The 23,241-nt window shown below is 42.9% G+C and overlaps 2 protein-coding genes across 2 annotated transcripts in view; one reads left to right on the forward strand and one right to left on the reverse strand.

Annotated features, from left to right (window-relative positions):
- LOC137655809 (glutamate receptor ionotropic, kainate 2-like) overlaps nucleotides 1–23,241 on the forward strand; it is a 360,856-nt gene that overhangs the window by 229,068 nt on the left and 108,547 nt on the right. The window lies entirely within an intron of this gene.
- The window catches only part of LOC137655759 (uncharacterized), a 56,798-nt gene that overhangs the window by 2,822 nt on the left and 30,735 nt on the right, over nucleotides 1–23,241 (reverse strand). The gene's annotated exons all lie outside the window — the stretch shown is intronic.

Here is a 23,241-nt window from a genome sequence, read left to right on the forward strand (position 1 = left end):
GGGTTAGCTAGCTACCCCTCTCACTCACACATGTGTGACTGTGCTACACTTTGCTTTTGTTTCGGATGGAGAACGGTTGTTGCTGCTCTTCCTCCTCGCTCTTATTTTGGACTGCATATAATCATTACTTTTTGTCTTTTTCCTTTCAGTGTGTATGTGTGTGTGTGTGTCTGAGCCTTCCTGCCAGCCATGCGTACCTCCCTTGGTCCTAAGAGCCGCACCTGCGGTACCTTTAAGTCTGCAGAGGACACGGATCCTCACCATCTTTGCCCGGCCTGTAGGGGGCAACGTTGTGATGAAAGCAATAAATGTACTGAATGTCAGGATTGGTTTGCCTTCCAGTGGGAAAGGTATGGGCGTTGGTGAGGGAAGGCGGCCAAGTGGGATTCTTCTGCTTAGAAGGTTTCTTCGAAGCAGAAGAAACCCAAGTCGTCGTCTTCTGCTTCACGAAATTTAAATGTTGAGATTTTGAATATTTTTAAAGTATTAGCCCATACATCATGGGAGCAGACCATTAGTCTCCCCTAAGACTGTATAAAGCTCTTATTTTATCAAAACTTTTATATGGATGTGAAATAGTCTTCAGCTTTTGCTACAAAGTTGTAGATTTTAGATTCCATTCACCATACTGGCATCAGATTAGCTATTAGTGCTTTTAGATCATCCTCCAGAAGATTTTAGATTCCATTCACCATACTGGCACCAGATTAGCTATTAGTGCTTTTAGTGCATCCTCCAGAAGATTTTAGATTCCATTCACAATACTGGCACCAGATTAGCTATTAGTGCTTTTAGAGCATCCTCCAGAAGATTATAGATTCCATTCACCATATTGGCATCAGATTAGCTATTAGTGCTTTTAGAGCATCCTCCAGAAGATTTTAGATTCCATTCACCATACTGGCATCAGATTAGCTATTAGTGCTTTTAGAGCATCCTCCAGAAGATTTTAGATTCCATTCACAATACTGGCACCAGATTAGCTATTAGTGCTTTCAGAGAATCCTCCAGAAGATTATAGATTCCATTTACCATACTGGCATCAGATTAGCTATTAGTGCTTTTAGAGCATCCTCCAGAAGATTTTAGATTCCATTCACCATACTGGCATCAGATTAGCTATTAGTGCTTTTAGAGCATCCTCCAGAAGATTTTAGATTCCATTCACAATACTGGCACCAGATTAGCTATTAGTGCTTTCAGAGAATCCTCCAGAAGATTATAGATTCCATTCACCATACTGGCATCAGATTAGCTATTAGTGCTTTTAGAGCATCCTCCAGAAGATTTTAGATTCCATTCACCATACTGGCATCAGATTAGCTATTAGTGCTTTTAGAGAATCCTCCAGAAGATTATGGATTCCATTCACCATACTGGCATCAGATTAGCTATTAGTGCTTTTAGAGCATCCTCCAGAGGATTTTAGATTCCATTCACCATACTGGTATCAGATTAGCTATTAGTGCTTTTAGAGAATCCTCCAGAAGATTTTAGATTCCATTCACCATACTGGCATCAGATTAGCTACTGGTGCCGTTCGATCATCCTCCATCCCTAGTCTTTTAGCTGATGCAGGTGAGGGCCCTCTGGACTTACATCACCAATCTACAATGATGAGATATTGGTATATGTTACAGAGTCTTCCTAATTCACTGTCATTTGAAGCTGTCAATAGAGAGAATTTCTTTTGTTGCTAAGAGGCTCAATCAACATCCCCAAAGCCTTATGGATTCAGAGTGAAAGAACTGCTAAATAGCTTGAATATTTCCAGGAAAAAGGATACTACCTTTTAGGCTATCAGTCACTCCTCCCTGGAAACTTCCAGAAATCTCTAATTATTTCACTGGCTCCAAAGACAACATGATAAATGAAGAAATGCTGTCCATCTTTTTAGAACATGAACAACACGGAAAGTGGATTCATATTTACAGATGGCTCCAAATTCAGTGCGGGTGTTTGATTTGGGGTGTGCATTCTTATTTTAGTTGTAAACGTGCGCTCCCTTTAACATCCTTTGTTTACAGCAGAGCTGTATGGTATCCTGACTCCTATTGTAAAAATAGCAGTAATGAAAGAGGGTAATTTTAATATTTTTTAGTAATGTTAAAAGTGCGTTGCAGGCACCGACGGGTTTTTATGCAACCAATCCTTTAGTTTTAGAAATTTTAGTGTGGCTCCTTTTTTGTTGCACTGCAGGTAAAGAAGTTAAGTTTTGTTGGGTCCCGGCTCATGTGGGTGTGCCTGGTAATGAAGTGGTAGATAGATTAGCAAAAGAGGCTGCAGACAAATAACTTCCTGGAAGATGTTTTCTTCCTAGTAGGGACTTTTTGCCTGATATCAAAAAGTCTCTTGGTGATATTTGGCAATGCTACTGGAATTCTGTTGATCAGAGTAAGATGAAGAAAATAACAAATGCTGTACTTCAATGGAAGTATGAAAAGATGCCAAGAAGGGGGAGACTGTCCTCTCTCGACTTATAATTGGCCACACATATTTGACTCATGATTTCCTGATGACTGGAAGGTGTCAGCCGTTTTGTGATGATTGGTTCCTCTGACTGTGAGGCCTTTACTTATTGAATGTCCTAGTCTTGTGGGTATCGGGGAACAATTCCTGTCTGAAGCTCGTGGTGAGGATGGCAGGTATATCCTCACCAAGATTCTTGAAGAGAACATTTTTTATGATGCCAGTGGCATTTTCAAGTTCATATTGGAAGCTGGCCTTGTTACTCATTTTTAAATATATTAAATTTTGACAGGGTAGGAGCATTCTTTTGGGGTGACGGTGCTTATGTTTGAAAAGGCACTGACGATAGGGGAGTTAGGGGACCTCCCCAATAATTTTGTTTGTTTTTTCAAGGGATCCCCCCCCCCCCTTAGGTAAGATTTCCTGGCATCTGACCGTAGATAATAGCAGCAGAAAAATCATTTTTATTTTTGGAATATTTTTGATGTGATTAATTACAATTTGTATACAATGACTACCATTAGATAACAGTAGGCCTACTTCATGAATTTACCAAAAACATACTAACGATGTTGATTCAGTATTATAAACTCATTTCCAATATTGATCAAGTTAGGGCTATCAGTTTACTAAGCCTACAATTTTTTTACTTACTATGTAATATATCTATTAATTTTTGGGGGGTTCCAATTTTATCTTTGAAATTTCAACAGCTTTTTTATTTTCAATTTTGCCTGCTTTCTAGTTTACAGGAGATAGTTATCTAATGTTTTATTTGATAATTATGTTATTTGTCTTTGATGTTCAACTATTGCATTAAGGTATGAAGAATATATATATACATATATATATATATATATATATATATATATACATATATATATATATACATATATATATATATATAAAATATGTGTATATATATATATATATATATATATATATATATATATATATATATATATGTATATATGTATACATATATATATACATATATATATATATATATATATATATATGTGTATATATAAACACATACATATATATACTGTATATATACATATATATATAAATATATATATATATATATATATATATATATATATATATATATATATATATGCTGCTGAGGCATAACAACAATTAGATTGGCGCCAACATATCCCTGTGTGTCGTAAGAGGCGCCTAAAAGGGACGGGATGAGGGGACTGGAAACCTCCTCTCCTGTATCTTATTCCTGTGATATATCAAAGAGGTGGAGCTGGGGGGAGAGTGACTGCTCCCCACTCTCTCGTTTTGGGGTGTCTGAATGAGCATGGATGTAGTACGATAGAGAGTAAAAGATGTGAGATTGGAAGTATGTTTAGGAATAGAAAGATGGATATGTTGTCTTTGTGTGAGACAAAGATAAAAGGGAAGGGTGAAGTGGTGTTTGTTGAAGTGGTAAAGTGTCTAGGATTGAAAGGGGAAGAGCAATAGAGGGTATGGCTTTATTGCTGAGTGAGTGGATAACAAGTAAAGTAGTGGAATGGAAAGAGATATCATCTAGGTTACTGTGGGTAAGGGTCAGGACGGGTAGGGAATGTTGGGCTTTTTTTAGCGTGTATGGGTCAGATTGGGAGAAAAGTGAAGAAGAGCGGAATTAATTCTGGAATAAATGAACCAGGTGTGTAGAAGGATGGGGTAGAAAGAATTATGTAGGTGTCAGGGGTGACTTAAATGCTAGAGTGGGTACCAGAGAGGTAGAAGGTGTCATTGGGAAGAATGGTGTACCAGGTGAAAATGAGTGGTGAGAGACTGGTAGATATGTGTTTTGAGCAAGAGCTGGTAATAAATTGCAGTTTTTCAAAAAGAAAGATAGTAACAAGTATACATGTGTAAAAGTGGCAAATGGAAGAGTGGTAGAAAGGGCATCAATGGATTATGTGTTGATAACTAGAAGAATGTTTGGAGGATTGAAAGACGTGCATGTGTTAAGGGGTATGGCTAACGGTATGTCTGATCATTTTTGGTGGAAGTAAAATTGGTTGTAGCAAAAGAGTGGGGGATGTAAAGGGAGGTAGTTAGCTTGAAGAGTTAATAAGACAAGAGGTAAAAATTGAATATCACGAAAGGTTGGAAATGGCACATGACAGAGTGAAAGTGAGAGAAACTGGTAATCTACAGGATTGAGTGGAAGTTAGTACAAGAAAATATTTTTGGTATTGCAAGTGATGTGTGTGTGGCAAGCATGAGGAAGGGTAGTGAATGGTGGAATGAAGGAGTAAAGATAAAATTGGAAGAGAAAAAGAGAGCATTTGAAGAAAGGCTGCAAAGTATGAGAAGTATGAAAGATAGATACAGTATAGAGAGAAAAATGTGGAAGTAAATATAAGGTAGCTGAGACAAAGAGGGCGACTGACTGGAGGTCAGGTCAAGGTTTGGGTCTTTGATCAATTTGTTTGTTGATGGAGTGGTGAGACAGGTGAATGCTCGAGTTCTTGGCCGAGGATTGAAACTGATAGATGAGTGATCATTAATGAGAGGTAAATCAGTTGTTGTTTGGAGATGATACTGTACTGGTTGCAGACTCAGAATAGAATCTTGGTCGATTAATGACAAAGTTTGGAAGGGTATGTGACAGAAGGAAGTTGAGAGTTAATGTTGGTAAGAGTAAGATTGAGATACACGAGAAGGAAGGTGGTGCGAGGTTGAATGCCATGTTGAATGGAAAGTTACTTGAGGAGGTGGATTACTTCAAGTACTTGCGTTCTGTTGTTGCAGTAAATGCTGGAGTGGAATCGGGTATACGTCAGAGAGTGAAGGAAGGATGCAAAGTGTTGGGGGCCAGTAAAGGGAGTGGTAAAGAATGGAGGGTTAGGCATGAATATAAAGAGAGTTTTGTATGAGAAAGTGATTGTACCAACTATGATGTATGGATCAGAGTTGTGGGGAATGAAAGCAGCTGAGAGACAGAAATTAAATGTGTTTGAGATGAAGTGTCTAAGGAGTATGGCTGGTGTATCTCGTTTAGATAGGGTTAGGAACGAAGTAGTGAGTGTGAGAACGGGTATAAAAAAGGTTTAGCAGCTAGAGTGAATATGAATGTGTTGAGGTAGTTTGGCCATGTTGAGATAATGAAAGTGGCTGTCTGCTAAGGAAGGTGATGAATGCAAGAGTTGATGGGAGAAGTACAAGAGGAAGGCCAAGGTTTGGGTGGAAAGATAGATTGAAGAAAGCTCTGGGTGATAGGAGGATAGATGTGAGAGAGGCAAGAGAGCGTGCTAAAAATAGGAATGAATGGCGAGCGATTGTGACACAGTTCTGGTAGGCCCTGCTGCTTCCTCCGGTCGCCTTGGAGGCCGCGGAGGTAGCAGTAGTAGGGGATTCAGAGTGGGAAACTTATTTTGTGATGGATAACGGGGGAGGGTGGGCTGTGGCCCCCTAGCAGTAGCAGCCAAACTCAGCTGAATCCCTCGTCAGGCTGGGGAGAGTGGAGAGAGGAAAGGTCCCCTTTTGTTCCCTTGTTTTGATGTTGGCTACCCCCCAAAATTTGAGGAGGTGCCTTGGTAAATAAATAAAAATGTGTTTGTTATTTTATACATTTACATAAATACTGGAAACTGGGTCTCATAATATACAATGTCAGGACCCTGTATAGGGAAGATGTTGCTGTGTTACTAGTATAATTGAAAGAAAGAAATCATGATACAATAGGATTGCGTGGAATTAGAGGAACTATGGACTTTTGTGTAAAGATAAAAGAGAATAAGTTTTGGAAAGAAACGGAGAGAGTAAGGAAGGCTGGTTCGAGAATTGAAGAGACAGTGACAGATGGAAATGGAAGGCTGTTAAAAGGAGAGGAGGCAATGAAAAGGTGGGCAGAATATTTTGAAGTTGACTGAATGTTGAGGATGATAGGGAGGCAGATATAATTGCTGTTGTAGGTGTTGAGGTGCCGGTGATGGGAGAAGAGAATGGGAGAGAGATTACAATAGAAGAAGTGAGGAGAGCACTAGATGGAACGAGAATAGGAAAAACACCTGGTATAAATGGTGTGAGAACAGAGATATTAAAGGAAGGGGTTGGATTGTACTTAAATGGCTGGTGAGATTGTTTAATGTGTTTTATGTTGTCAGTTGTACCAGTAGACTGGGTGTGTGCATGTATTGTACCACTATATAAAGGTAAGGGAGATGTGCATGAATGTTGTAATTCAAGGGTTATTAGTTTGTTGAGTGTGGTTGGAAAAGTTCATGGTAGTTTATAGAATTAAGGATAAAACAGAGAATGCAATCTTAGAAGTACAGGGTGGTTTTAGAAGAGGTGGGGGATGTATAGATCAGATTTTTACAGTTAGCCAGATATGCAAGAAATATTTAGCAAAAGGCAAGGTGTATATTGCGTTTAGGGATCTAGAGAAAGGGTATGATAGAATTGACAGGGAAGCAATATGGAATGTGATGAGGTTATATGGAATTGATGGAAGGTTTTTGCCAGTTGTGAAGAGTTTCTACATAGGTAGTAAAGCATGTGTTAGGATAGGAAATGAAGTGAGCGATTGGTTTCCAGTGAGAGTGAGGCTGAGACAGGGATGTGTGATGTCACCATGGTTGTTCAATTTGTTTGTTGATGGAGTGGTGAGAGAGGTGAATGCTCGAGTTCTTGGCCGAGGATTGAAACTGATAGATGAGTGATCATGAATGGGAGGTAGATCAGTTGTTGTTTGCCGATGATACAGTACTGGTTGCAGACTTAGAAGAGAAACTTGGTCGATTAATGACAAAGTTTGGAAGGGTATGTGACAAAAGGAAGTTGAGAGTTAATGTTGGTAAGAGTAAGGTTGAGATATACGAGAAGGAAGGTGGTGCGAGGTTGAATGCCATGTTGAATGGAAAGTTACTTGAGGGGGTGGATTACTTCAAGTACTTGCGTTCTGTTGTTGCAGTAAATGCTGGAGTGGAATTGGGTAGACGTCAGAGAGTGAAGGAAGGATGCAAAGTGTTGGGGGGCAGTAAAGGGAGTGGTAAAGAATAGAGGGTTAGGCATGAATATAAAGAGAGTTTTGTATGAGAAAGTGATTGTACCAACTATGATGTATGGATCAGAGTTGTGGGGAATGAAAGCAACTGAGAGACAGAAATTAAATGTTTGAGATGAGTTGTCTAAGGAGTATGGCTGGTGTATCTCGTTTAGATAGGGTTAGGAACGAAGTAGTGAGTGTGAGAACGGGTATAAGAAAAGATTTAGCAGCTAGAGTGAATATGAATGTGTTGAGGTAGTTTGGCCATGTTGAGATAATGGAAAGTGGCTGTCTGCTAAGGAAGGTGATGAATGCAAGAGTTGATGGGAGAAATACAAGAAGAAGGCCAAGGTTTGGGTGGAAGGATGGAGTGAAGAAAGCTCTGGGTGATAGGAGGATAGATGCGAGAGAGGCAAGAGAGCATGCTAGAAATAGGAATGAATAGCGAGCGATTGTGACAGTTCTGGTAGGCCCTGCTGCTTCCTCCGGTTGTCTTGGAGGCCGCGGAGGTAGCAGTAACAGGGGATTCAGAGTGGGAAACTTAATTTGTGATGGATAACGGGGGAGGGTGGGCTGTGGCCCCCTAGCAGTAGCAGCCAAACTCGGCTGAATCCTTCGTCAGGCTGGGGAGAGTGGAGAGAGGAAAGGTCCCCTTTTGTTCCCTTGTTTTGATGTTGGCTACCCCCCAAATTTTGGGGAGGTGCCTTGGTAAATAAATAAAAATGTGTTTGTTATTTTATGCATTTACATAAATATATATTAACTAAAACAGGCCACCTTTGGAAACTGGGCCTCATAACATACAATGTCAGGACCCTGTATAGGGAAAATGTTGCTGTATTACTAGTATAATTGAAAGAAATAAATGGGGATATAATAGGATTGCGTGGAATTAGAGGAACTGTGGAATCTTGTGTAAAGATAAAACAGGGCCATACATTTTGCATCAGAGGGCATGAAAGGAACTAAGAAAATGGGGTGGTTTTCTTTTTTAAAAAATCCTGCAGGTAAATCTTTTATAATCAGTGTTAGAATTGCGGGATTGATTATCAAACTAAATAAAAAGTAGAAATTGACGATGAAGATCATTCAAACATATGCACCAACACCGACATCCAATACAGTGGAAGAAAGAGAAACTTTTTACATAAGGATCTGGAGATGTGAAAAAACACAAGAATTAATTTACATTTATTTTGGGTGATTTCTGTGGAAAAGTAGGTCAAAAAGAGAAAGGTGAATCAGTTGTATGCAACCCTCTTAATGAGAGAATGCCTTGATGAAGTCATTGAGCTTCAGCCCGGCATTCTATTCCCGTGCTGAAACTTGGTGACGGGCAAGAGGGCTCTCGAACTTTGGGAAATTGCTCCCCCAGTTCGAATCTAAATTTCTCTCTTTCTTATCTTTTTCTTCCTCTTCATATTGCTTCAACCTTCTCCTAATATTATAAACTTTCTTTCATGATGCTGTCCCAACCCTATGAGTAAAATTTTCCATATGTATATGTGTATATTTTTACATATATTATGTTTATCTTTTTTTTCTCTCTCTCTCTCTTTATGGCATGGATGTTTCTACATCTGTTATTGCCACTTGGGCGGATGTTTCTACATCCGGTATTGCTGCCTGCTTTGATGAATGGGAAAGGTGTCACGGTTGGGAGGTGTTTGTGCTCAAAGCTATATGTGAGAGTATTGGATGATCTCAGCCATCCCGAAGATGGTTTGGACCTTTTTGGCGGAACTATTCTCAAGTGTTGGGTCTTCGGAATCCAGGGGGATCCAATGCTTGGGGTAGGACTCTCGGCTTTTGGCCGGAAGCCCGTCATTACAGATATGGGGAGGATGATTCCATAGTTTCTTGGACTCAGTTCTAACAGGCGGGTTCAGCTTACACCAGTGCCTCTATATCTGTTTTGATGCTATCCTTCGGGTAGGGTAGGGAGTGGACCATCTGGGAAGTATACTCTCACTGTGCCGGTAGTGGAGAATGCAAATTTCCTTCCCAACATGTGATGCCTTAATGTTCTCAAGCAGGTAAATCAAACTATTCAAAAAAATCACTCTTCTCTTTTCTTTATTCTGATGGATTCTTGTGACAATGACCCCACCTCCCCTGGATATGCTGACTCGCCCCCAGCACTGTTGACGACCTCTGGCAATTCATTTAAAGAAAACTCCGTTGACGACGTAGGAACTAAAAAGGACTGTTCTTTAAACATTCGGAAAAAGGGTAATTTGGGCAACACAGGAAAACTGAATGTCCTGCACGTTACCCAAATCCCTTTAGAAGCTAATTATGATGTGCTACATAAAATATTTGAGTGTTACGGATCAATAAAAGAAATTAGAATGAAACTTCAAGATGATAATTGGAAATCTTGGTTATCATTTAATTGTCATGAGGAAGCATTTAATGCAAGCTGTAACATTGTTGATATTAAAGTAGATAATATGAGTGTTAAGGGTGCTCTGTGTGATGGGGCACCTGAAGATCTGGATGTCTACAGACCAGCAGACTGGGCTGATAAAGATATAGAGGCTGATTTACCATCCCAAAGAAAGCCAAAACCACCAATGTGGCTTCTTGCTCAATCTGTAGGCGGTACGGAAAATTATTTCAAGATATGCAAATTTCTTCAGAGGAAGGTAGGTACGATTGCACCTGGAGATATATCTCGATTCGGGAAGAAAAGTTACTTGATAAAAGCCAAGTCATACACACAGTCTGTTATATTGTCCAATTTGAAGACAGTAAATGATGATGTAAAATTGGACATCAAACCCCATCTAAACTTTAGCTATGGAAAGGGAGTGGTTTTCAATAGGGATCTATATGAATTTACGGAAGAGGAGATATTGGCTATGTGTCCTCTATCAGTGTGGAAAGTACATAAAGTAACTGGAACATCAATGATTGTTCTTACTTTCCAGGATGCTGATGTACCTTTCCACATAGACATAGAAAACGAAAGGATCAGAGTTCAACCTTTTAAGCAGAAGCCACTGCAATGTTATAATTGCTTTAAATTTGGACATCCTTCCAAAGTTTGCAATAATGAAAAAATTTGTAATACTTGCTCCAATATTTACCATGGGGATTGTACACTTGAGGCAAGGTGCTTAAACTGCAACTCTAATCATAAATCTAATGATAGGAGCTGCCAGTTTTATAAGTTAGAAGAGGCTGCCCTCAATAAATCAATTATTGAACATGTAAGCGTGGGGCATGCCAAGAGATTATTAAATAAATCTAATACTTATGCAAAGACATTAAAAACAGGAGAAAAAGTACCTCGGGAATCATCTCACCCACCTACTACTGTAGGTAGTTCTCGAATAAGGAATTCACCATCTATTGATAAAGTGCTGCATAAGACAAGAACATCTCCTCCTAAAGATTTATCATTGAGTATCGACAAAAAGACATTGCCCACCACGATCAAACCTTTGTCCCCGATTACAAAGGATAGTACTAACCTCTCCCAGGCCATATTCCACCTGACACCAAGTTATCAGGTGTACCTGTAGTGGGGAAGGTACAAAAACCTGGTAACTCGCAACCTATTAATCGTAAAAGAGAGAGACCTCCATCTCTCTCACCCCCTTCCATAAAGAATACTAGAATTATAACATCAAATAAATATGATGTTTTGTCTGTTGATGTTGGCGATCAACCAGAAGACAATTTAAGTAAATCAGAAATTCAAGTTGAGATCCACCATCCCCCTCAACAAATATATAAAAAGATACAAAGAAAAACACCAACGTAAAACCCAACATAACAAGACCATCTCTGAAGAAACCTACAGGTAATAATGTTAAATTAAAAACTGCTAATGGGAAGACCTCATCCAAGATGTCTTCCCGAAATAATCCATAGTTTTCTCCTCAATTTTGCAATGGAACTGTCAGGGTTTAAGGGCGAAATTTGAAGAACTTAAGCTCCTAATTCATGAACATTACCCCATAATTGTATGTCTACAGGAAAGTATGCTTGATGCTAACACTCCTAGTCCTCGAGAGTATGTTAGCTATAGAACACCATATAATCATCAAGCAGGGAGCCATGGTGGAAGTCTCATGTACGTTCGTCGAGATGTTCCCCAAATACCTATGTCTATATGTACAACACTGCAGGCAGTTGTTGTACAAATTGATATCGGAAGAAAATATACAATATGCTCTCTCTACTTGCCTCCAAATGATAATATTTTATATGATGATTTAGCAGAGGTCATTCATCAACTCCCTCAACCATTTCTCTTACTGGGAGATATGAATGGTAGACATCCTTTATGGGGTGATATTTTAGCAAACACAAGGGGCAATATTGTCTCATCAATTGTGGAGAATGAGGATGTGGGACTCCTTAATACAGGAGTGCCCACACACTTCCATGTTCAGACAGGTACCTTGTCATGCATTGACCTTTCAGTTGCAAGCTCTAACTGCCTTCTTGATTTTGATTGGAGGACATTAGATGATTGGCATACTAGTGATCATGCACCAATCATTATAAACACCAACAAGGGTCCGCCTTTGCAAAGATCGCCACGTTGGAATCTAGACAAGGCAGACTGGGTTAAATTTTCTGAGCTAAGGGAAATCGAAGGGAGAGCAGAACAGTTTGAAAGTATTGATGATGCCATAGACCTACTGAATGGAACTCTTCATACAGCAGGAGTCAATTCAATTCCCAAAACAACAGGGTTATTCAAACGACGACCAGTCCCGTGGTGGTCTTCAGAACTAACTGCCCTCCAAAGAGCCACAAGAAGATCTCTAACACGATTACGTAGACGCAGAACTGATGAGAATTTAATTATGTACAAGAAATGTAGAGCACAGTTCCGTCGTGCCATGAAAGAAGCAAGGCGCCAGTCATGGATGTCTTTTGTTTCCTCCATTAGCAGTAGAACACCACCATCTTCTGTGTGGAGGAAAGTAAAAAAGATAGCTGGCAAATTAACCCCCAACCCACCACCAGTGTTGAAGGTGAATGGCCAGTATGTAACTGAAGCAAATGAAGTTAGCAATGCCCTGGCTAATCATTTTTCAAATGTATCCAGCAAGTGTGAAGGAGCCCCTGGTCACCAGTATAGGAGCACTGAAGAAAAGAAAATTTTAGATTTTGCAACAAGAAGGGAAGAGTTATATAATTCTCCTTTCACTGAAAGAGAATTTTATTCCGCACTTGCTCATTGCAATAATACAGCCCCTGGACCCGATGGAATTCCATATGCAATGATTAAACATGTACATTTTAATACAAAGCTATTTATTTTAAGCATTATTAATAGAATATGGCATGATCATAGTTACCCAAGTGTTTGGGAACTAGCCATTATTTTAGCCTTTTTAAAATCCGGTAAAGACAAGTTTTTAGCAGCAAACTATCATCCTATTGCATTGATATGTTGTTTATGTAAAATCATGGAGAAGATGGTCAATGCAAGGCTGATGTGGTACCTTGAAAAGAAAGGTATTTTATCATCGATTCAATGTGGATTCCGAAAAATGCACTCAACGACTGATGTGTTGATACGACTTGAGTCTTCTATTTGTGAAGCCTTTGCTTCCAAACAGCACCATGTTACAGTATTTTTTGACCTTGAAAAGGCATATGATACCACATGGAGATATGGTATACTTAAAACCATTCATGAAATCGGATTGAGAGGAGAGCTGCCACTATTTATTCAGGCATTTCTTTCACATAGAGTTTTTCAAGTGAGAGTTGGGGAAGCTCTATCAGAGAGTAAGTGCCAGGAAGAAGGAGTTCCTCAGGGTAGTGTGCTGAGTGTAACCCTTTTTGCACTAGCAATTAATGGGATATCCTCAGCCATTCCCCGGGATGTTCTCTCAACATTATTTGTGGATGATCTCTCAATATCATTTGCTGGCACTGGTTGAGAGAAAAATCCAACTCTCTATTGATAAAATTATCCAGTGGGCTGACATGAATGGATTTAGGTTCTCGACAAGTAAAACTACCATTGTCCATTTTTGTCGTATCCGGGGAGTACATCCAGACCCGGATATATACATTAAAGGTCAACGGATACCATGTGCAAGAGAAGCTAAATTTTTAGGTTTGATATTTGATTGTAGGCTTACATGGGTTTCTCAATTAAAAGCGTTAAAAGCTAAATGTGTTGAAGCTCTGAATATCTTGAAAGTATTGTCCCATACATCATGGGGGGCAGACCGCAATACTATTTTAAAATTATACAAGGCCTTAATTTTTTCCAAAATTAGTTATGGTTGTGAAATATATTCTTCAGCCACCCCAAGCTGGTTAAAAATATTAGACTCGATACATCATGCAGGTATTAGATTGCCTACTGAAGCTTTTAAAACCTCGCCTATCCCAAGTGTCCTGGTTGATGCTGGAGAGTTACCTCTAGACCTTTACCGAATGTCTTCCATTATTCGGTATTGGTTTAGATTGCAAAGACTCCCTAACTCTCTAGCCTTTCAGACTACAAGCCTTGTAAGACACGCATCATACTTTGAATTGCACCCAAAATCTCCTCAACCCTATGGCTTTCGGGTGAAACAATTATTAAATAGTCTGGATATAATTAGAAATAAGGTACTTCCATCCAAGGTATCATCAACGCCTCCATGGAAGTTACCAGAGATATCTTTTTGTAAATATTTTATTGGAGATAAGAAGAATATGTCAGACCTAGAAGCCAGGTGTCTTTTTAATGAACATGTTAAAGAACATAGAGGATCAACTTTTATCTATACTGATGGCTCCAAATCTGATGCTGGCGTTGGATTTGGAGTACATAGTAATGGTTTTAATTGTAAAAGTGCACTTCCTCTGACCGCTTCCATATTTACTGCCGAACTGTATGGCATATTAACTGCTATTTAGAAAATAGTGTTGTAGAAGGAGGGTAATTTTACAATTTTTAGTGATGCAAGGAGTGTCCTTCAAGCTATAGAAGTTTTTAATTCTAATAACCCTCTAGTTTTAAAGATTTTAGAATGGCTTTTTATTATTGGACGGAGAGGTATAACAGTTCAATTTTGTTGGGTTCCAGCACATGTAGGTGTGTCTGGGAATGAGAAGGCAGATTCACTGGCTAAGAAGGCTGGATCCGAGTTGCTGCCAAGAAGGTATCCCATTCCCTGTAATGATTTCTTACCTGACATCAAGAAATTGGTTTGCAATAAATGGCAACAGCAATGGGATAGCCTAGGTGGGAATAAAATGCGAGAGGTAACAAATGACATATCTCCTTGGAGGTATAATATGATGCCCTGAAAATGGGAGACGTCTCTTTATCGTCTCCGTATTGGTCACACTTGGTTGACACACGAGTTTCTGCTGAAGGGCCAACACCAACCGTATTGTGACGACTGTTTAGTACCTCTAACAGTAAGGCATTTGTTGACCGAATGCCCCAATTATAAAAACTTAAGGAATAGATATTTGTTTGAGGCTCGAGGTGAGGGTGGCAGGTTCATCCTTGCCAAGATTCTTGGAAATGATGTGTCCTACCATGCAAGTGGCATTTTTAGATTTATTTCAGAAGCAGGTCTTCTGAAAAATATTTAACTTTTATGACATTCAACTTTTATGATTTTAATTGAATACTCTTTTATTTTTTATTCTATTTTATTTTTTATTTTTGTATACATAAATTAAATGTTACCGGCGTCAATGACCTCAGATGTCAGGATGCCTGAAAACTTTAAATAAATCAATCAATCAGTTGTATGCAAATTTGGAGCTGGACCAAGAAATGACAGAGGATACATGCTTGTTGAGTTTGCTGAAAAAAAAAAATCTCTAAATAATGAGCACATTCTTTTATGAAAATGAACATAGAAAATGGATATGGAGAAGCCAAATGTTGAAACGAAAAAAAAAAAAATAAATAAATAAATAGATGTTATTCTCAGTGAAAAAAAAATGAATTTGATTAAAGATATAACAGTGTTAAACAAAAATCAAATGACCATAGAATTGTGATAGGTAAAATTTGCATAGATATGAGGAAAGAAAGAAAAAACTAATTTCATGAAAGAAAATAAACAATCCTAGAATTAGAGAAAAATAAGAAGAGTTTAGTTTAGCAATGCAAAACGGGTACTCCTAGCTATATGACAAATTGAAGGCAAATAAAGAAGAAATGAATAGTAATCTAGCAAAATTTGTTTTGGGGTAAGCACAAGAGCCAGGTGGAAAATGTTTTAAACAAGCTCAAGGAAAATTATGAAAAAAAATTATGGGAACGATTGGAAATAAGGGTAAAATCCAAGCGAGATAAGATAGAATTGAAAGAACTATACAAAACAATAAACAGTAAAATAATAAGATATTCGTAAATACTAGAGAAAGGGAGAAGCATCAAGTTAATGAAAATAAGACTTGGAACAGGGTCCCAACAGATATTTGCTTTTATCAGATGAAAATCTATACATCAACGGAAGAGAATGGAGTCATAAAAATTGTAGAGAATTTCTATACAATAGTGATATAAGAAATCACTGAACATTATCTTCGTTTTGCTCATAATAATTTTCAGTCCTGTATTCCTGCTTTCTCTATAATTATCTTCTATTATCTTTTGCAATTCCTTCCATGATTCATTAAAGAGAATGAAGTCATCTTAAGATGTTGAGGTATTCCCCTTAATGAAGCACCTGAACCAGTACCAAATGTAATATTAGCAGTAAAGAAAGCATTAAAAAAAATGGAAGGAGGGAACCACAAGAAGATGGCCTAATAAGGGACTTAATAATAGATGTAGGAGATTTCATGATGGTAAATCTCTATGAACTTTACATAAAAACAGACACAAAAGGCCTGAAAAATTTCCACTGCCGCTGTCAAGCAATCGCTGCCCGCGGCAGAGGTTGATCCTCTGTCGATTGTCGACGTTCTGGTGTCAAGAGGTATCCAATGTGGTATCTCCTAATACCTCTGCCTCTTCAAATCCCGCAATAGCTGAAGGCTTAGTTTCTCCCGTTCCTGCTCAACCTACGAGGGAAAAACTAAGTCCAACAGTCTCTCTTGCTGGTGTTTCTCCCCCTCGGGGAGTTCACTTACAGAGACTCCTCTTCGGAGGACTGCAGAAGGTCAGCTTGCTGATCCAACGGCCCCTAGAGTGCGCATCCGCCGCAAAGCTCACCTTCCTCTTTGCCAGAGGCCTTCCTTCACCTGCGGTGAGGAGGCGCCTCTTTGGTTCGTCATCTTCGTTGCAGTCCACCACAGAGGAGCCTCTTCAGCGATCACCGACTGTTCCTGCTCTGGTCCTAGACCTCTCAGTGGGTCGTTCGCGATCCCCTTCGATGGAAGGTCGTCCTTTTAAACGACATGTCTACCTGCCGTCTCCGTTCCCGAGGGCTGATGCGCGCTACGCGCCAACGAATCCTGACTTTCATGCTCGTCAGGCATCGAACCCTAATACTTGGCATCAAGGGCGTATGTGCCATCGCGCGCATACTTCCCTTACGCGCCATCCCGATGATAGGCATACGCGCCAACGTTCTCCTGCGCACCAGGCTTTGCCTGAGCTAGTGCGCCCACGCTCACCTGCGCGTCAGCGCGCTACTGCGCGCCATCAACCTCCTGCTCACCAGCAACCTCCTACGCGCCAGCGCTCTCCTACGTGTCAGCGCTCTCCAACACGCCAGCACTCTCCTGCGCGCCAGCGCTCTCCTGAACGTCAGCGCTCTCCTGTACGACAGCGATCTCCTGCGCGCCAGCGCTCTCCCGCGCGCCAGCTCCCACGCACAGCGATCATCTCTCCTGCACGCCCACGATCTTCATATCTGGGCACTGTTGGGAAGTCTAAGGTGACTTCTCCTGCGCGCCAGCGCTCACCAACGCGCCAACAGCTGTCTCCAGCGCTCGCCATCGCGCCGACATGGGCAGTCTCCTACTTGCGCCCATGAGGATACGCGCACGCGTGCCCGCGCCCATTCTCTCCTGCTGTTGTGCGCCACCATGCTGACACGCGCCCATGCGCACAAGCTTCAGCTGCGCGCCCGCGCTCAAGGGTATCTCTCCTGCGTGCGCGCGCCCTATGACATCTGCTGGGGCGCGCGAACTCTTGCCCGCGCGCCCGCGTGTTCAACGGCCTGATCCAGCGCACGAACTTTCGCCTGCGCGCTCTCCTGTGCGCCCACAGTCCCCCGCGCGCGCTCCTACACGCCATCATTCTCCTGCGTGCCCTTGCAATAACCCGCACGCTCATCAGCAGTCTCCTGCACGCGACCCCAGGTATTTTTCATCGCGCGAGCACCATTACGCGCCTCCCGCGCAAGCGTCAATACCCTCCCACGCGTGAGGCTGCTGGACAACGCACGGCAAGGTCCCCATCGCCGCATTCCCCTCCCCACAAACGCATAACAGCGCGCATTGCGGCTGAAGGGCGACATCCAGAAAGGGTCCAGGATCCCTTTTTCTTTTCAGGCGAACCCGCCTTTGGGAACTCTCCCAGGGATCCGTCGATCCCTGTTCCTCCAGAGGGAGTGTCTGACAGCACGACTGTCAGCCAACTACCATGGTTTGGTGCTCTAATCAGAGCGGTTACGCAGGCTTTCAAGCCTGTTCTCTCTGAATTGGGTCACAGATCCTTGGCTGTTTCTACTCCTCTGAAGAGAAAAAGAGGAGTTCCGGACGTGGTAGCTTCTCCGAGAGCTAAGTTGACTCCACGCAAGCCTTCGAGGCAGGTTCCTTCACCCCCACAGACTTTTTCCCCTTGCCTGTCGGACGAGTACTTCCCGTCCTCAGGAGAATCACGTGAGGTGAGACGTTCCCCCATCGCACCAATGGGGGAAACCCCACCTCGCGCTGAGAAGTCTTCTCAGGTAGGGGCTGAAAAGAACTTGCCACCGTCTATGTTGGAGTCCATCATTCTTCCCAGGAAGGAGTCGAAGGACTCGAAGACAGTACCAAAGTCCTCTGCAAGACCTAGGATGGAGCCAACTAGCCACTCTGAGAACATCCGCGAATCTCCCCAAGAAGAGCCTTTGGGGACAGGAGACTTCGCTGCAAGTCTGACATCAGGAGGAGAACTACAAGAGTCAGAGCATGCATTTTGGCAAGTTCTGACTCTAATGAGGGCTCTCAATGGGTTTGCAGACCCAGAGATCCCTCCTCGAGAGGGCAAGGACATGGTCTTTGACTGCGGATTTGGCACTCAAAAACCTTCCAAGGCCAGTGCGGCTATGCCCTAGTCCCAGGGGGTTAAGAGTACCAGGGACAAGATCGCTGTACAGCTCTCCAAGTTGTCCTCCTCCAACCATTCCAGTGCCGGCAACAAGCTTCTCCCACCTCCTTGCGTACAGCAAAGGAGGTACTTCGAGATCTTGGAGGAGCCTTGTTTAGTTTTTCCTCTCCACCATTCGTTGGAAGAGCTTACCAGAGAAGTCCCTCTTGAGAGACTCTCCAACCGGCAGGTCTTGTTCTCGGCAACCGAGATCCTTAACCAGGAGAAGGTTGCGAAGTGTGCTATGCATGACATCTGGTTAGGGACCTTAGGTATCCTGATACGCTCGGAGGATTTCTCCAAAGAACGTACCAGGAAAGCTATGGAGACGTTCCTCCTCTCAGGCACTCGCACGATCGAGTTTCTGGTCCACCAAGTCTCGAACTTGTGGGCAAACACCATCCTGAAACGTTGCGATGCGGTGGCTGAGAGGTTCTATCAGAAAGTCCCTAGCACCGAGATCAATAGGCTCAGGCATTCTTTCTTAAAAGGAACGAACCTGTTTGAGCCTAAGGATGTGGAACAGGCCGCTGAGAGGTGGAGGAAGTCCCACCAAGAATCCCTCCTTCATAGGGCTTTGACATCTAAGCCCTATAAGCCTCCAGCACCCCAGCAGTCCCGTCCGACCAAGACCACGAAACCAACGGCAGCAGCGAAGACAGTGGTGTGTAAGCCCTTTCCTGTCAAGGATAGGAAAGGCAAAAAGTCCTCTAGAGGAGGTAAGAATCCTAGAGGGAGCAGCCGAGGCCACAAACGCTAGGATTGGCAGTCCCCCCTGCATGTCCACCAGTAGGGGGATGCCTACAAAGTTGCGCAGACAGGTGGCCGCAACTCGGGGCCGATTCCTGGACGATTTCCGTAATTAGTCAGCGATATCGCGTCCCGTTCACAACATCTCTACCTCCCCTGACGACGAATCCAGTGTCATTGAGCTCCCTTGCCATGGGATCAGCAAGGGGGCAAGCCCTTTGGCTTAGAAGTCCAGACCCTGTTGAAGAAGGGCGCTCTCCAAGAGGTCGTCGACAGGTCCCCAGGCTTCTTCAGTCGACTCTTTCTTGTAAAGAAGGCGTCTGGAGGCTGGAGACCAGTCATCGACCTCTCAGCCCTGAACAAGTTTGTCAAACAAACTCCATTCAGCATGGAGACTGCAGACACGGTCAGACTAGTAGTGAGACCGCAAGACCTCATGTGTACACTGGATCTAAAGGACGCATACTTCCAGATCCCAATCCATCCGTCTTCAAGGACGTACTTAAGATTCATCCTAGACAACAAAGAGTACCAGTTCAAGGTGCTGTGTTTCGGTCTCTCCACAGCACCACAGGTTTTCACCAGAGTGTCCACTCTAATATCTTCGTGGGCACACAGGATCGGCATCCGTCTCATCCGTTATCTGGACGACTGGTTGATCCTAGCAGACTTGGTGTCATCCCTTCAACACCGGGACAAACTTCTGAGACTTTGCCAGGATCTGGGGATCATGGTAAATCTCGAGAAGTCCTCTCTGCTTCCCACTCAAAGACTGGTATATCTAGGCATGGATATAGACACCAATCTCCACAAAGCCTTCCCATCAGACGACAGGATAGCAAGGCTGAGGAAGGTCGCAAGCTCTTTTCTCAGACGAGAAGTTCCAGCCCAATCGTGGTTACATCTCCTCGGTCACCTTTCATCATTGGCTTGTTTAGTTCCGAACGTTCGCCTCAGCATGAAATCTCTCCAGTGGGGACTCAAGTCCCGGTGGAATCAAGGTTACGATTCCCCGGACGTCCTGATCCTTATGGGACCTGCGGAACGGACGGACCTCTACTGGTGGGTGACAGACGAGAACCTACAAAGAGGAGTGGATCTTCTCGTCCTCCCCTGGATTTGATGCTGTTTTCGCACGCCTCAAAGAAAGGGTGGGGCCCACGTACTGCACCACACGACATCAGGCCTGTGGTCAGAATCCGAAAAGTACCTCCATACAAATCTCCTAGAGATGAAGGCCGTCTTCCTGGCCCTTCAACAGTTCCAACAATACCTGGCGGGTCACTCTGTGGTGGTGATGAGCGACAACACCACAGTAGTGGCTTACATTAACAAACAAGGAGGTACCTTCTCAAAGCAGCTATCCCATCTTGCAGTAGAGATACCGAGATGGGCCGAAACCCACCCGATTCCACTATTGGCACGCTTCATTCTAGGCAAAATTAATGTGCTCGCCGACAATCTGAGCAGAGCGTCTCAGATAGTGAGTACCGAGTGGTCTTTGGATCATCTAGTAGCCAACAAAGTCCTGACTTTGTGGGGTTCTCCAACTGTGGATCTGTTCGCAACAGTCCTGAACTTCAAGCTTCCGCTGTACTGCTCCCCAGTCCCAGATCCCAAGGCACTCTGGCAAGATGCTTTCCAACAACGGTGGGACAACATCGACGTTTATGCCTTTGCCCCATTCTGTCTGATGAGGAGGGTGCTCAACAAGACCAGAACATTGGTTAATCACTCAATGACCCTCATAGCTCTGCTACGGCATCACGCGGAATGGTTTCCGGACCTTCTACAACTCCTAACGGAGCTACCGAGAAAACTCCCTCCACAGCACAATCTGCTCAGACAACCACATGCCAACATCTTCCACAAGACTTCACGCCTGGAGACTATACAGCATCTCCTCGCTGAGAGAGGATTTTCGCAGCAAGTTGATGTCAGGATGTCTGGACATCTGCGAAAGTCATCCGCAGCAGTCTACCAGGCAAAGTGGAAAGTCTTCTGTGGTCGGTGTCGTGGAAGGGGTATCTCTCCACTTGATGCCACTATTCCAACCATAGCAAAGTTCTTCATGTATTTGCGAGAAGAAATGCGCCTTTCAGTCTCGGCAGTGAAAGGCTATCGCTCAGCCTTGAGTCTAGCTTTCAGGCTGAAAGGAATGGACATTTCTTCATCACTAGAACTTTCTCTACTCATACGTAGTTATGAACTTACCTGTCCTCAGTCGGAAGTGAGACCTCCTCCATGGAACGTGGTTCGAGTTCTCAGGTCTCTTAAGAGACATCCCTATGAACCATTACGCCAGGCATCAGATCGCCACCTAACCTGGAAGACAGTGTTCCTACTAGCTTTGTCTTCGGCCAAGTGTGTTAGCGAACTTCACTGTCTCTCGTATGACATTGCCCATTCAAGGGGATGGGGGAAGGTAACGTCCCTGAGTTTATTGCTAAGACTCAGAATCCTGGGGTAGCGGATCCTCGGTTCGACTCCTTCCGGATTTCTAGTCTCCGTTCTGTAACAGATGACCCAGACCATCTCTTAGTATGCCCAGTAAGGAGTTTGAGGCTATATCTTGAAAGAACAGCTGCAGTCCGTCCTCATGTGCCAGCATTATTCGTCAGCACAGGGAGGACTAAGAGGAGGGTCACCAAGAACACCATCTCGGCATGGATTCGTAGGGTGATTCATCTGGCCTTGAATCCAGATCATCCTCCGTCACATCGCTCTGGAGCACATGATGTCAGGGGCATAGCTACGTCCCTGGCCTTCAAAATAAATTTTTCAGTGACGCAGGTTCTTCAAGCTGGGGTGTGGAAGCGTCAGGCATCCTTCACAGCCCACTACCTGCAAGACGTGACCCAGAGGAGGCTCGATACATTCTCTATCGGTCCTGTGGTGGCTGCACAACAGCTGGTTTAAAACCTCAAGCTCCTTGTTGGACAAGTAGCAGAAGGTTGAGGGCATTGTTACCAGGTTTTAGTCTGCATGAATGAAAAGGTTTGACTGGCCCTTATTCTTTTCTTCATCACCCCCTCTCTTGGGGAAAGCAGCATCTTTGGTTCTCTGCATAGCTGACCTCAAACCACTGCAGGTAAACCATGTTGCCATGTGTTCATGTTCCCTTGTGTTCCTAGTATTAAGTTAATACTGTCACGTCCCCATACCCTGATGAGGTGGTATTGGGAGAGTCCTATCCTAAAGTTTCCATCTAAAGGACTTCAGGTCAACTTCCTAGGATGAGTCACTCTTCAAACCTTCCCTCACAGCTTACATAGGCCGCAGCCCTTGCGCAGCAAGGTGCTGGCGAGGTGCAGGGACTCATTGTTGAGTGCTGACACACTCAGATACTGAGTGCCCGGGCAAAGCCAAAAGCCAGTACTGGCCGGGACTTACCACCCTTTCTAAGGGGTGAGTCACCCATAATAAATAGCATGGTTTGTATTTCAGTTACGGAACAAATGACAAATTCGTTGGCAAATTGTATTTTTCCTAACTATACAAACCTTAGCTATTTAATCAGACTTGCCCGCCAGCCCTATCCCCCGTGAAGTCCTACCTCTAAGCAAAGTGAGCTCAGCACAGGTGTGTGTGAGGAGGGGGTTGTGGTAGCAAGCTATCCTCCCTACCCCCGGCTAACTAGCGGTGGGGTAGTAAACCCTCGTTAAAATTCTAATGGCTCGTCATTTCAGCTACGCTGAAAGTAATTACCCATATTAAATAGCTAAGGTTTGTATAGTTAGGAAAAATACAAATTACCCACGAATTTGTCATATCATCTACC

This window comes from Palaemon carinicauda, chromosome 1, assembly GCF_036898095.1.
Source record: "Palaemon carinicauda isolate YSFRI2023 chromosome 1, ASM3689809v2, whole genome shotgun sequence".
Classification (NCBI taxonomy): domain Eukaryota; kingdom Metazoa; phylum Arthropoda; class Malacostraca; order Decapoda; family Palaemonidae; genus Palaemon; species Palaemon carinicauda.